Source organism: Syzygium oleosum, unplaced genomic scaffold, assembly GCF_021117445.2.
Source record: "Syzygium oleosum isolate NSW1041296 unplaced genomic scaffold, Sole_v2.1 Sole_v2.18, whole genome shotgun sequence".
NCBI lineage: Eukaryota > Viridiplantae > Streptophyta > Magnoliopsida > Myrtales > Myrtaceae > Syzygium > Syzygium oleosum.
The window spans coordinates 8,454,659-8,471,037 of NW_026607502.1; positions in this window are offsets into that span (position 1 = coordinate 8,454,659).

Below are 16,379 nucleotides of genomic sequence, written 5' to 3' on the forward strand. Positions count from 1 at the left end.
TTGTTGTCGTGTCTTTCTTATTTTTGGGTGCAAGTGGATAGGCAAACTGATGGGGTCCAACGTAGGCTTGTTACCTAAGCTTGGAGTACAGCTAATCAACAATTTCTATACGTCTTGCTTGCCAATTTAATTTAACAGATTAATTTACAAAATTAGTATATTTTATATATAAGATGAGAGATATTATATGTGCATGGCGATTCATAAATCAATATGATCACTTGAAATATATAATAAATAAAACGTGAGACATTTAAATGTAGAAAAAAGTGGTTGTCATGAAAATTCATGCATATAAAAGAAAGTCTTTCATTTAGCGTTTATGTTTTTTTTTGGGTCAAAATGTAGCATTTATGTTACGTGTCACGTTATTGTGGTATCAATTACAATATAACAATCCATTGTTGGTCCAATGAAGATGAAGGAAAAAAAAAAGAAAAGGAAAGGAAAAAGAAAAGAAAAGAAAAACTAAAAAAAAATTCGAAAAATAAAAAAAATAATATTAAAAAATTAGTTCGGGTAAAATTGTCACAGTGTGTACTGTTTGGGGTTTTGGTGGTCAAAAAATAATTCGGGGTAAAATTGTCACAGTGTTCTGCAGTTGGGGTTTTTGGTGGTTAAAAAATAGTTCGGGGTAAAATTGTCACAGATGTACCAGTTTGAGGTTTTTTATGGTCAAAAAAATAGTTTGGGGTAAATTTGTCACAAGTGTACCAGTTTAGGGTTTTTCGTGGTATTAACCCTAGTTTTTATATTTAGAGTTTGTTTGTTCAGAATTAAATTTAATTAGAAGAAAATTTGCTTTCCCATCAAAATCTGAAAATATCGAGGGAAAATGCTAAATAACGGCCCGAATTGCTCTCGTTTTCTCAGATAATAGTCCGAAATGAACTTTATTTCAAATGAAGGTTCGAACTAATCATTTAGTCTAAAAGAAGGACCTGACTTCACTGGGGTCAAGAACATTTTCATCTTTTAATTTTTTTTGATTTTTTTCCTTTTTTCTTTTTTTTCCTTTTTAATTTTTTCTTTCCATAAAAAACTCAAAAAAAGAGGCTAAAAGTTAAAAGAAGAAGAAGAAGAAAACACACACGCTTCTCCTGTGGCCGTCGCCCCATCACAGCGGGGTCGTTGGCGCCTCAGCGAGGGACCACGATTCACACCGACCAAAGGCAAGAACTTGCTGGCCCTCGCCAGAACCGGGAGGGGGCGGCAACCCTCACCCAGATTTGGGCAAGAGATGGCGGGCGATGACCATCTCCTAGATTTGGGTGCCCTCTCCCGGTTATGTCTCTCGCCTCTAGTCGACAACCTCATTGGCTGTTACCGCCGCCCCACCGATGATGGGGCGGCAGCCACAGGTGGGAGTGCACTCCCACTTGTATTTTTTTCTTTTTTAAAAGAAAAAAACTTTTTTTTTAATTTTAATCTAATTTAACTAAAATTTATGTAAAATTAATATTTAGACGAAAATGCTATTGACCGACCGACAAGGTTAGGCCCTTATTTGAAATTATTGTAGCTACTTCAGGCATTTATTTGAAATAAGTTTTACTATGCCCTTATTTGAGAAAATAATGGGCACTTTCAAATCATTATTTGGAATTTTCTCAAGAATTAATCAACATATGAAAAAATTATGAAAACTACGATATGTGAATCTACGTGTTAACTTTTGTATATTATGAAAGTTTCAAATTTTTTAGATTAAAAAAAGTCAAATGCGTATATTGTAAGATTTACTTTAAGTAAAAATCCAAAAAACAATGAATATTTCAAAGAACCCATGTTAAATTTTTTTTTCTCAATGAAAAACATATGAAATTCATACGAATGTCGGGGTTAATATCACAAAAATCCTAAACCGATACACTCGTGACAAATTTACCCAAAACTAATGTTTTGACCATCAAAACCGGTAACCTGTGACAAATTTACCCTTTGTTAGTTTTATTTAAATTTTACTGTCTAATAACTGTGCCAGATGACATGTGACAGTTAACAAGCATACTAGTTTGGGGTTTTACCCTTCCTTTGTCACATGTGTATCGGTTTTGTGATTTTTTATGTTAATAATTCAATTTAACGGAAATTAAGGGTAAATTTATCATAAATGCACCAATTTGGGAGTTTTGGTTGTCAAATATTAGTTTGGAATAAATTTGTTACAACTGTATCAATTTGGGACTTTTCATGGTATTAACCGTAAATGTTGACAACCAAATATTCTTATGATGTTTTCTTTTTTCTTTTTTTTTTTAAAATGTAGATATTATTATAAAATTTTGCGAAAAACACGTTTTTTGCTTTATTTATATCTATATGATCATAGTAGTAAAGGGGGTCTCTTACTTTATGGATATTAATAATTTTTTTCCTCAAATATCCTCTTTTCACTTATTTTACAAGTATTTTATCCATAGACATATGCATAATAATATAATTTTATATTATCTCTCACATATTTTAATTTTTATAATTTTGTACTTTCTATATTACACAACCTTCCAAAAAAATCAAATCTTAAAATGATTTTCTCTTTACATATAAATATGTGCGCATGCGCACTCTACTTTTCATTGTGTATTTCTATTAATTTCTTGATTCTAATATTTCTCAATAGGATAATTTTACTTTATTTTTAAGATGTCACTTTCTTAGATGCACACAACGCATGTGCACCTCTACTAATACATCTTAAACACTAAAAATAAGGTAAGAAACTTTCCCTTTCTATAATTTTATTTATTTTGGATCTTCCAATTTATATGACTCTTGCCAATGCTTCGCATGGATTTTTTCTTTAAAAGTAATTAAAATAATTTATTCGAGAAATTAATTTTCAATTTTCTAAATTCAATTTGTATGAAATGATGACTTATTCAAACAGAAAAGTATGACATATTTATGTTACTATTGATTTTTCCTTTCTTTTATTTGGAATGGAAAAAATATGCTTGTGACCGCAAACACAATTAATCATCTAAACTGATGATGACCTAAGTAGAGGTGCCAAAAAGATTCTCAAAATAAAAATGGCACAACATATTCATATTGTCGAATCTAATTTTTCGTTCCAAAAGACGAATGATCAAAACTAAATGAAATGAATTATTTCTAGACATTCTAGCGGAACTTGACCTTCGTACATGGGAAATATTATTCCATTTAATAGTGCGGAGACATTACACTGATTTTTTTATGCAATCGTTGGGAATATGTTTGGAATGTAATCTTGAATTGTAGAACTTAACTCATCTCGCCAGCGAATGTACCTTTCAGATTCTCAACTTGGTGCATATAAGAAGAAAGGGGATTCGACTGGTCAATATGCATTGTTACTTAGTAAAGAGATAAACATTAGATGCTGAGCATTTAACTTTCATGGCACAAAACAAATGTGAAACGGACCCTAAGAAGAAGATAGATCAGTCAAACACTTATTAATGAAGTCATCAATTGCAAAAACCCACTTTTGTACAAGATAATAATATTGATACTAATAATAGCAGCAGCAGCAGGAGTAATAATAATTATAATAATCATAATAATAACATGTCAGACTTATATAGTTCATGAAAAAGAAACTTTCAATTATGCGCACATACGTAATGAATAAAACCCTCTCATATGATGATGATGATGATGATGATGATGATGATAGAAACAACAACAACAACGTAATTATTATATGAAAAAACTTTTATGATAAATACCAATTAGAAAGCCTTCCACCTCATTAATGTACAAATCCCAAGTTTATGTGTAACTATAAGATGCAACCGAGGCTTTGATAGATTGACTATATTGATAAGTTATTGCATCATTGATGTCGGAGAAATTACCCAAAAAGTCATAAATCTATTGCACTTATACCGATTTAGTCCTAACCATTTCCATTTGATCAATTAAGCCATAAACCTAGTGACAATTTGCTAGTGTAGTCCATTAGCCAATTTTAACTGGAAATCATTGACGTGGACAATTTTTATATATTTTCTTTTCTTTTCTTTCTTTGTTTTCCTTATTCCTCCGCCAGTCGTCGGCCATCACTGAGGCCCGTTGATTGGTGGAGGAAGAAGGAAAAAATAAGAAAGAAAATAAAATGAAAACGAAAAAAATAATAATAATAATGAAAAATTGCAAAAAACTGTCAACGTTAGCATCAGTTGCGCTACATAGGATGGCCGGTGCCCACGTTAGCAATTTCTAGCCAAAATTGGCCGAATGGACTAAATTGACAAATTGTCAAAAAAGTTTAGGACTAAATTGGCCAAATTGAAAGGTTTATGACTGAATTGGCATAAGTGCAATAAGTTTATGATTTTTTTGGTAATTCTCCTCACTTATATCTGTTGTTTACGATATACTAATAGGATATGTTGATGTGCAGTATCATTAAGATAGAGAAAATCAAGTTGAAAGATCGTACGAAATTTTATTATTTGGAACTTGAATATCTAATAATTGAAAAATGGCGAAAGTTAGGCGTATCATGTTACTTAGAACATATTTACATGATTGGTGCGTTAAAAAAAAGGAAAACTAAGGGCGTGTTTGGTAAAACTGAAAAATATATGTTCGATATTTTTTTTTTGTCTTCACGGTGTTAATAATCTTAACCATAGAAAATAAAAAAAAGTTAATTTATGATAGATGAGAATGGGGAGAATTACCAAAAAAGTCCTAAATATATTGTACTTGTACCAATTTAGAACCTAGAACCTTTCTTTTGGCCAATTCATTCCTAAAACTTTTATATTTGTGCTAGTTCAGTCCATTCAGCCAATGTTGGCCAGCCAATGCTGACGTGGACTTTTTAAATAATTTTTTGAATTTTTTATAATTTTTTTCTTTTCTTTTCTATAGTTTTTTTCCCTCCACTCGCTAGCCACAGGCAAGGGCCGAGACACCCTCGCCAACAATGAGCGATGGCATCGCGGCCCTTGCCCCTATGATGCCCTCGCTAGATCTAGTCAAGCAAGGTCTACGACGCCCTTGCCAACCCTAAGTGGAGGGAAAAAAATAAATAAAAGAAAAGAAAAAATAAAATAAAATAATTAAAATTTATTTTTAAAAATTCCACATCAGCGCTTGGTAGTGCCACGTCAGTGCCGACCAGCCAAAATTGGTCGAATGACAAAATTGGCACAAATGCTAATAATTTAGGATTGAATTGACACAATTGCAATAAGTTTAAAACTTTGTTTGATAATAATCTTCCTAAGAATGGGTCATTGTGTAATATTATTTTTTTACCAACTAAGGAATTGGAGTTAGTATCTATAGATTTTAAAAATATATTGACAAGATTCTTATTAATTTTTTCTACTTTTATTGTGTATTTCTATTAATTTCTTTTATTCAAATATTTCTCAATAGGATAGTTTTACTTTATTTTTAAAATGTCACTTTCTTAGATGCACACAACGCATGTGCACCTCTACTAATACATCTTAAACACTAAAAATAAGGTAAGAAATTTTCCCTTTCTGTAATTTTATTTCGGGCCTTCCAATTTGTATGACTCTTACCAATGCTTCCCATGGATTTTCCTTTAAAAGTAATTAAAATAATTTTTTTGAGAAATTAATTTTAAATTTTCTAAATTCAATTTGTATGAAATGATGATTTATTCGAAATAGAAAAGTATTACATATTTATGTTACTCATGCTTTTTCCTTTCTTTGACTTGGAATGGAAAAATTATGCTTGTGACATGAAGACCACAAACACAATTAATCATCTAAACTGATGATAACCAAAGTAGAGGTGCCGAAAAGATTCTCGAAATAAAACTTGCACAAAATATTCATATTGTCCAATCTAATTTTTCATTTCAAAAGACAAATGATCAAAACTAAATAAAATAAATTGTTTCTAGGCATTCTAGGTGAACTTGACCGTCGTGCATGGAAAATATATATTCAATTTAATAGTGCGGAGACATTACACTAATTGTTTTGATGCAATCATCGGGAATATATTTGGAATTTAATCTGAATTGTAGAACTTAGCTCGTCTCGCCAGCGAATGTACCTTTTAGATTCCCAACTTGGTGCATATAAGAAGAAAGGATGGATTCGAATGGTCAATATGCATTATTTGTAATGAGATAAACATTAGATGCTGAGCATTTAGTTCTTTTAACCCCATTCATGGTACAAAACTTATGGGAAACGGACTCCAAGAAGAAGATAGATCAGTCAAACACTTATTAATGAAGTCATCAATTGCAAACACCCACTTTTGTAGAAGATAATAATAATGATACTAATAATAGCAGCAGCAATAATAATTATAATAATAATAATAATAATAATAATAACATGTCAGACTTATATAGTTCATGAAAAAGAAACTTTCAATTATGTGCACGATGCACATAAGTAATGAATAAAACCCTCTCATAATAATAATAATAATAATAATAACAACAACAACAACAACATCAATAATAATAATAATAATAATAATAATAATAATAATAATAATAAGTTTCAATACTAAGGGCTAATTTAAAAAAAAATATATCAACTTTACCTTGAGTGACAATCATAACATGAACTTTTTTTTGTCTCAATAAAAAGCACCAACTTTTACTCAAGTCCCAAATATGACCTCGTGATGTGAATTTTCCAAATTGTTCAGGCCAAATTTGGGATTTAAGTGAAAATTGGTGATTTTTTATGAAACAAATAAAAGTTCGGGTCAGAATTGTCACTCAAGGTAAAATTGGTGTTTTTTTTTTTTTGGAATTAAATACCAATTACAAAACCTCCCACCTTATTAATGTACAAATCCAAAGTTTACGTGTGTATGTGTATGCATATAAGATGCAACCAAGGCTTTGACAGATTGGCTATATTGATAAGTTCTTGCATCACTAATGTCGGAGAAATTATCAAAAAAGTCTTAAATCTATTGTACTTGTACCAATTCAGTGCTAAACCTTTCAATTTAATCAATGAAGTCATAAACCTTTTGACAATTTGTTAATGTAGTTCATCTGGCCAATTTTGGTATGAAATCACTGATGTGGATGTCGACTGTCCTACATGTCACTGCCAATGCTGATATGGATAATTTTTATAATTTTTTAGTATTTTTTTTCTTTTTCTTTTCTTTTTCTTCCTTGTTTTTCCTTAGAAAAGAATAATTAAAATTTAAAAATAATAAAAATAATAATAAAATTGAAAAAATTGTCCACACCAGCGCCGCCCGTGCCACGTGGAACAGTTGGTGTCCATGTCAACGATTTCAAGTCAAAATTGGTCAGATAGACAAAATCGGCAAATTATTAAAAGATTTAGGACTAAATTAGCCAGATTAAAAAGTTTACGATTAAAATGACATAAATATAAAAGGTTTAAGACTTTTTTGGTAATTTTCCCCACCAATGTCTAATGTCTGTTGTCTACGATATACTAATAGGATATGTTGACGTGTAGTATCATTAAGATAGAGAAAATCAAGTTGAAAGATCGGTGCAAAATTTTATTATTTGGAATTCGAATATCTAATAATTGAAAAAGGGGAAATTTCAAATAAGGCCCCAAAGTGGATGAGTTTTCTCAAAAGAGGACCTGAAGTTAACGTTGTCTCAAATAAGGGTCCGAGGTGACCATTTAGTCTCAAATAAGGACCTCAAATCTTCCGGCCACACAACTAGGGGCATAATCGTCCAAAGATATTTCTTTTTTTATCTGTTCACTGTTCATCTTCTTCATGCTTGCGCTTGGAGGAAAGTTGCAGCTCTTGAGTTCGCCTCCATCTTCTTCTTCAACAACAATGGCGTCCTCAAGCTCACCAACGGGGCGAGTCGCCTGATGGGCCACGCTTTCTACTACTCCCGTTCTAGTTCAAAAACCCAAAGGGTGGCGACGTCTCCTCCTTCGTCTTCATTGCAGTCACCGAGCACTCGAATCTCAATGGCCATGGCCTCACCTTCGCCGTCTCTGCTACCATGGACCTCTGAGCCCTGCCCAACCAATATCCGGGCCTCCTCAACGCCCGCAACGTCGGTTCTTCAACTACCTCCTCGCTATCGAGCTCGACGCCGTCGAACTTCAAGTTCTAGATCCGAATCGAAGAGTGGGAAGGCGATTCGGGCGTGGATTGATTACGAATCGGGATGACATCGGATCTCCCCGTACCTGATTCGACCCATTTTCTGTGTTCCACTTGTTTTCCTTGCCTCCGTTAAGTGTTTGCCTTCCTCGGAGAACCAATCTGGTTCATGAACTTAGTGGAGTCTTCGCGTTGATGCTCGCGAGACCTCGGAGTAGTCCCCGCGGCCTCGGGCTCGAAGTCTTCCCATTTTGGTTCGCCGGCATCAAGGCCTTCCATGAGCTCCCACACATAGATGACTTCAGGGCTTCCTCGCCGCGGCCCGGCGACCCTCCCTTCAATCTTACGCTCGTACGGTGATTTCTTGTTCTTTGCGTGGGCGTCGGTGGCGAAGGCAACCCTCGCTCGTTCTTTATCCGGCTGAGCATGCCGTAAGTCTTTGGAGGTAAGGGAGACCACATGGACAGGGTGGGTCGTGTGGCCGCCATTGATGACCTGACCATGACCATGACGAGGATGCTGCTCACAATCTTGCTCCCTGAAGAAGATGAACAGTAAAAAAAGGAAAAGAAAAGAAACAAAAAAAAAAAGAAATGACTTTGGACAAAAATACCCTTGCTCGTGCCACCAAAATAAGCACATGCTCGCCGACCGGCGAGTCAGACCCCTGTTTGAGATCAAATGATCACTTCAGACCCCTATTTGAAACTCAATAATCACTTCAGATCCTTATTTGAGACAATGTTAACTTTGGATCCTCTTTTGAGAAAACTCATTCACTTTGGGGCCTTATTTGAAATTTTCCCATTGAAAAATGGCGAAAGTTTGGCGTATCACTTTGCTTATAACATAATTAAATGATCGGTACTTTTGAAAAAGGAAAACTAAGGGCCTATTGGATAAAACTAAAAAATATGTGTTGAAAATTTAAGCGCTGAATTTTACGATGTTAACAATCTTAAGTGCAGAAAATAAAAAATATTAATTTATGATAGCTGAAAATGGGTCATTGAGTAATATTTTTTTTACCAACTACGGAAGTGGAGTTAGTATTTATATATTTTAAAAATATATTGACAAGATTCTTATTACCATTAATTACTTTTACAGTGAACGAATTACATAACCCCCCTCTTATTTGAATCTCTGAAGTCATTGCTACTACGGTTATTAGACAAGTTTAATCTCATTAAGTATTGACTTATTGAGTTTAAGCATTTAATTTGGATTATAAAGCAGGACCTAGATGTCTATTCCATAAAACTAAACATTAAGTATTTAAGTGCAAAATAGATTAGGTGACTTGCACTTTCAACTTTTAGTCATTCTCAAGATGTACAATTTCGAAAATTAAAGTACAATTCTTTAAGTTTATACATATAGAGTGATTTGTAATAATTATTTTAGCTTTTTTTTTCATTTTTAAAATTTTGGAGTGAAAGTCATAAGAAGAAGTAATAAGTACATCGTTTTATGTTACGATCAAGCTCAAATATAAATGCGAAAGTGCACAAATTCAATATGTTTGATATTGTATGGAAAAAAAATATTTTTGATATTGTCTAAATTTCAAATGATGGTTGATTTGAACCAATTGACATTGATTATAGGTCCTGAAGAATCATGGTATTTATGCCACTAGCCATTGTACTGAAATTATATTTAAACTAATATAGTTTTAAGGCATGTTTGTTTTTTTCATTCTACGAAGCAAAAGGTATTATTTTTCTTTCTTTAAAAAATTTGGAATATAATTATAAATAGTATGTGAATCTATGTATCAATGTTGATTTGTTGTGAAAACTTCAAGCATTTCTGGTGAGAAGAAATATTTTTTTTCAAAAAAGAAAAAATCATTCTAGACACCGCTAAGTCTTTGAAATATTATTCAAATTAAAAAAATTGAAAATATTACATATGTGAATGCAGTGTTAACATATATGTGCTATCATAGTTTCAAGATTTTAGGTTAACAAAATCAAAGTACATAAGCAATAAGATTATGAAAAGATAAAATAAAAAACAAAGAAATGCACTCTATAATTAGAGAAAACAAATAATTGCATTGGTTAAAACTGCATTATGAATGTCTTTTAAAAAAAAAGGTTAACACCACGAAAAACCCTAAACTGGTACATCCGTGACAAATTTACCCCAAACTAATTTTTTGACTACAAAAAACTCAAAATTGGTACACCTGTAATAAATTTATCTAAAACTAATTTTTTGACCACTAAAAACCTCAAATCGGTACATTTGTGATAAATTTACCCTCCGTTAAATTGGATTAATACAAAAAAAAAAATAAACTAGTACACCTATGACAAATTGAGAGTAAAACCCCAAACTGGTACATCCGCAAACTGTCACATGTCATTTAATTAAGCAATTTAACAGTATAATTTAACATAAACTAACGGAGGATAAATTTGTCATATATTTACCTGTTTGGGATTTTTGGTAGTTAAAAATTTAATTTGGGATAAATTTGTTATAGGTGTATCGTTTGGGGTTTTTCGTGGTATTAACCCAAAAGAAAAAAAGAAAAAGAAAAAAAAAGATAGACAAACGAAGAAGTTGAAAGAGAAAATAAAAGTAAAACTATCGTAATATTTACAAAGACAAAAAAGGTAATAAGAATATAGCATTTTGTTTTTGTTGCTTGAGAAAATAGATTGAAATGAAAATATAATCTAAATCTAGGCTCTAGTTTCATTATGAAAATTTGTGAATAATATTGAAGGATTGCTTTGACTTTATTATGCAAAGTTGAGGGACTAGATCGAATAAACTAAAAGTTGATATACTAGGTCACCCATTTTGCAATGCTAAAGGACTAGATTGCACATCTGACAATAATTTAGGAACTAAGGGTGCGTTTGGTAACCATTCTATTCCCGGAAACTGATTCTGCTCACAAATAATTCTTTTTGATTCCGTGTCCGAGAACAATTTCTTAGCATTTGAAGGCGTTTGGTAACTGCCCCAAATTTCTATTCTTGGAATAAAAAAAGAACAAAAATGAGTTTGGTAACTGCACAAAATTTCTTTTTATTAATAATATTTTGAATTTTTTAATATTTTTTTCTTTTTTTTTCCTTTCCCTTCCTTGGCTATGGCCAGGTCGCCAACGTCGGCCACAAGCCAGGGCTGACGAGGGCTTTGTGGCCCTCACCGGCCACAAGCGAGGGCCACCCTCGCCCAGGCCGCGAGCTGCCCTCGCCGAATTCGGCGAGGGCGGTCCTCGCCCAGGTGGCGAGGGTCTAGACCTCGCGCAGCCTTGACCTGTGGCTAACCGCCGATTAGAAGAAGAAGAAGAAGGAGAAGGAGAAGAAGGAGAAATAGCAGAAGAAGGAGAAGAAGGAGAAGAAGGAGAAGAAGAAGCAGAAGGAGAAGGAAGAGAAGCAAAGAAAGGAGAAGGAGGAGAAGCAAAGGAAGGAGAAGAAATTTTTTTCCATTTCTGATTTTTGTTCCCAGAATCAAGAAATAACTTTTTTTTACTTGTTAATTCTGTTCTAAAACTGATTCTGAGAACAAATTTATGCACAGGAACAAAAAATTTACCAAACGAATTTTTGTTCCAAAACTGATTATAAGAACAAAATAATAGAAATTTTTACTATTTGGCAACTTGCCAAACGCGCCCTAATGGTGACTTTCTCTTTTATTTGATCAAGCAAAAAGACTATAGTGAACATTTAGGAACAGTTCAAGAACCACATTGAATAAATTAAAAATTTACTAATAACATTATACGTTGAATCGAAATCAAGGGACTTAGTGTCATTTCCTTTCTTCTCTTAAACTTGGTTTGAAACAAGTGGCAGAAAGCAAAGTGTGCTTTGAAGGACTCGGTAATGTAGGAATGAAGGCAGAGAGCCCAACCAAATTTCTCTGCCTATTGGAGAAATTTAATGGGTTAAATTTCTAAAAAAAAGCACAATTATTAATTAGCAGGCCTTAACAGAAATTGCAAAAAAAAAATTGATTTTCATAGGGCCAAACACAAGAAAAACTTTTTCACAGACCCACCAGAGGGCTGCAAAAGAGTCATGGAATGATGTTAACCTGACCTTTTGAGTTTTGCCTTAAAGTTGAGGCTTTTGGTTTTCTTAGTAATTGTAGAGAAGATTGAGAGTTTATTTGTTTCGCAAAAAATAAATAATTTGAAAAATATTTTTCTAAAAATAATCGCTTGTATCGCTTACAAAAATGAACGAACGAAAATATTTTCCTCGTTCGCGCAAATGTTTAGACATAAATTGTTGTTGATAATGAAATATTTTTATTGACTAATTAATTCAAGTGATATAAACGATCATTTTTAGGTAAATATTTTTCAAATCATTTATTTTCCGCGAAACAAACAAGGAAGCCTAATCAAATTCACTTTTAGTCGGCCATAGCCACATTGCATTTCATGCAATTGAATTCATCCATGACTCGGAACTTAGTGAGATTCATATTCATCTACTTCATACATGAGTGTCCTTTGAATTCGATAGATCCATGCCGTGTGCACTTGACTTCTTCAATGGTTATCCCATCATTCGAGTGGAGGATCACTTTGTTTTTCAAAGAAAACCACACGTCTCTTGATTAGGCTTCTCAAGTTATTAGACCTGTCAAACAGATGGTCAGGTCAAATTTGGGTCGACTAAAAAATTGTTCGACCCAAATTAATCCATTAACTCGTTCATGACCCATTTATTCGTAATGCAAATCTAGGACCCATACTGACCTAACACATACTCGACCCGATCCAAATTGCTAAAACACTTTTATATTTAATCTAACGTAGGAAAATTCATACCCAAACTAAAGTGAAAGTGCAGGATGAGTGAGCATAAGAGGTGAGAGAGAATGAAAAGAAAGTGACAGGTGCTTTTTGCAGACAGCTACAGCTCCCTGGAGCACAGGAAAGAGCACGTAACATCACAAAAAAAAGGGGAGCAGAGTCGCTCGCTGCCACACTACTCAGCATGCGTGAATGCAATCCCTGAGCTCAAAGCCTCTACACTTGTTTTGGTCGGCAAATAAGGATAGTGACCGCGAAGCTGAAAGGCCATGTAGTTGCGCATTTGCCAATAGGACTCCTTTGGACACAAGAAAGGGAGACACGGTACCAAATGCAAGACGAGCTCCATCAATTCGATGGGAATTAATCCAAAATGTAAGGGCGGCGCTACGGCTGCTCCGCTTTTTAATGCTCTCGATAGCGATCGCAACATCCTCTACTCTATATTTGGCTCACGAGTTTGATCATTTCTGGGACATACATAATGTTGTACCAGTCAGTTCATATGCACAAGCCGCAAGTCAAGAGATTTGCAGGCGAATTTGCACCGAGCAAACTCGTATTAGCCAGAAGGCGTCCGTCGCTGATTCAATTGCTAGAGACGATTGCAGAGGAAGAGATTGATGATCTGGAAGCTACTACCGCTCCGCTTTCAACGACACATCTTCCTCCTCATAATGCTGATTATGCAGACCATGACGAGGGACTCGCATGCAAGAGGGGACTTGTGGCTTCGGTTTCGTTCATGTGCTCCACAATAATGAGGGACTTACGCACGGGCTTACCATTGTGGACCAGGACGGGGATTTTCTTGTGGAACGGTTCAACCGGAGGAGGACCTCGCAATTGTTCCACAAGTCCTCCTCCTTGTCCTCGAGCTCGGCCCCTTTCTCGGCCAGCGCTATTCGGTAACTCATCCTGAACATGCTCAGCCGAAGTCCAGGAGGGTCACTTCATCGGCCATTTCCTTCAAAGTCGTGTGCGTGACACTTGAGAATCGAAGCAGAGCAGAATCGAAGTGCTGGGGAGTGAATAATGGGGACTGTTGAGCCAGCACTCAGAAACTAGAGCTGAGTAATATCTGTAAACAAAACAAGAACGTTTCGTCAAAACTCGAAAGAATCTATGTATGTTCACTGTTCAGATCTACTCATCGACTCCGAATCTTGGATAATGCTTAGTTACTTTTACCAGTTATGAGTATTTGTGTTGAGTCCACGTCGCATCCACCTAACGAACTGCAAAACACCCACGACAGCCTACTATGCATAATCGATTCTATCCTCTCATCACATCACTGCCATGTTAATTACCATTTCACAATCATAAGAACCCAGCGCTAAGTTGGGGCGTAAGCTTTAAATTCGCGAAAGCCAAACATATCAAGCGAGAGGCGGCTCGCTCGGGCGCTTGATATGGCATTACAATAAAAGTTGAGTAGTCCTTAGATAAGGTGTACTGAGTTTTGCGGAGCTTCATGTGGTTTGAAAGTTCCTCAAGAGATTATCTTTGTGTGCGCGCTTATTCATTAGTGCTGTGTTAATTAAAACGGTTGGGAAAAGTACATCCATTACACATGATAAGTCAAATTCTCACTCAGGTTTGCACTGAAAATTCGGTGTATCCATCACATTATTCATTAGCGGGTGGGTACAATGCATTTCTGAAAGCATGAGCGTGCAGTGAAAACTTGCTCGCGATGATAATTTTATATTTGCATAGATGACACCTTGTGCAAGATGGGCATGCTCAAGTTCTCAAAACTCCAGATTCAATGATTGCCAAATCTTATTCTAATTAGCTGACCATGTTGCACCAGATCTGACCCTAAGTAAACCACGAATTAAGGGAGGCTAGTTGAGGGTAAGATCTTACAAAACTCGAAGAAGAAAACTCATTGGGGGTTTGAGATGGGGTGTTGCAGAGTAGGGGTGTGCATGGTCTGAGTGGGCGGTTCCCACTCCGGAACCATGGACCGCCTGCTACAGGACCGGTTCCAAAAATTGGAACCGAGAACTGCCCGTCGGCTCCATGGACCCGCCAGAGAACCGGACCGCCGGTCCGGTCCGGTTCTTGGGCGGGTCCATGGAACCGGTCTCAACAAGTTTTCCTAAACAAATAAAAGAAAAATCTGTGGACTAACATCGGATCAACAGAACAAAAGGAAAAGAATATAACTTTTCATACAATTCCTACACTATGATCGATTATATTAACCACATCATCCATAAATCAAGTGGGTATCTATTAATTATTGGGAAAAATGACCAAAGTATCCAAACTACACAAGAGCTTAAGACACGATAACAAATTTTCTTCTTTTTTTTAAATTTTTTTGGTCAGATTTTTTTAATTAAAAATTAAAAAAATAAAATATATTATTATTATATTACCCGTCCGATCCGGGTAGGCGGGTGGGCGGTTCCACATCGGGAACCGGGAACCGGCCCAAATAGTACCGGTTCAAAAAAATTGGAACCGGGAACCGGACCAGTTCCCTTGGGAACCACCGGTTCCGGGTGGTTCCGAGCAATCCGGGCAGATCCCGGTTCTTTTACGCACCCCTATTGCAGAGGTTCGTGTCAGAAATCTTTGATAAATCATTGCATCCACCTTTTTAGCTTTCATAATGGTTTGGCCAATGGAAGAATCAATAAATTTCAGAAGTTTAGGTGCCCATCTCGCAGGTCCAATGGGCGCCCACCTCTAATTTTGCTTTCTAAGATTTGAATCGGAACCCTAGAATTTGACACATACATAATAAATCTTAGATATGTCTTAGGAAGGTAATAAACACATTTGAACTCATCGGAATCGCGTTTGGTTGCAGTGGATTCGATTCCAATTGATACTGTGAATCGGAATTTTAGACATTGAAATTGAGGAATTTATGAATGCGCATGATATTTGAAATCCATAAAGGAGTCTAGGAATTCAAGTTTGGCATACCAATTCATTCCGATGGCCTTGCGGAAAAACAAAAAATGATATTCCGATTTCAAATTCGCATCTATTGATGGAATCATATACTGAGTAATTAATATTTCAAATTGTAATTAAGAAAATACTAGATAATATACTATTCCGTATTAAATCATGATTAGTAATTTTAATTAGTATGTTTAAATTCAAATTGAAATAATATTTAGGAATCGATTATAAATGAAAAAAGATTAATTTGTATTATAGTTAACGAAGAATATAATCAAATCTTTGTTGCTCTAGCTAGTTGTATATAATGGGTTACACAAGGGATGGAAAAATAAAACAAAAAGCCGCTCCCCCGATCAACCCCGAACCGGTTTGGAACTGGCCGATTTAGTTGCAAAGCCGTTTTCAAGGTCGACGAATTTAGAAATTGAAAATCGGCTAAAACTGGCAAATTTATATTATTGAAGCTGATGACTCCAGGTGTAATATTAAGATATTGGAATAATGATACAAATAGTCCATGGATTTTGGTCTAATGTGTAATGTTATTTTTAAATTTTTAATTTGTTTAATGTGGTCA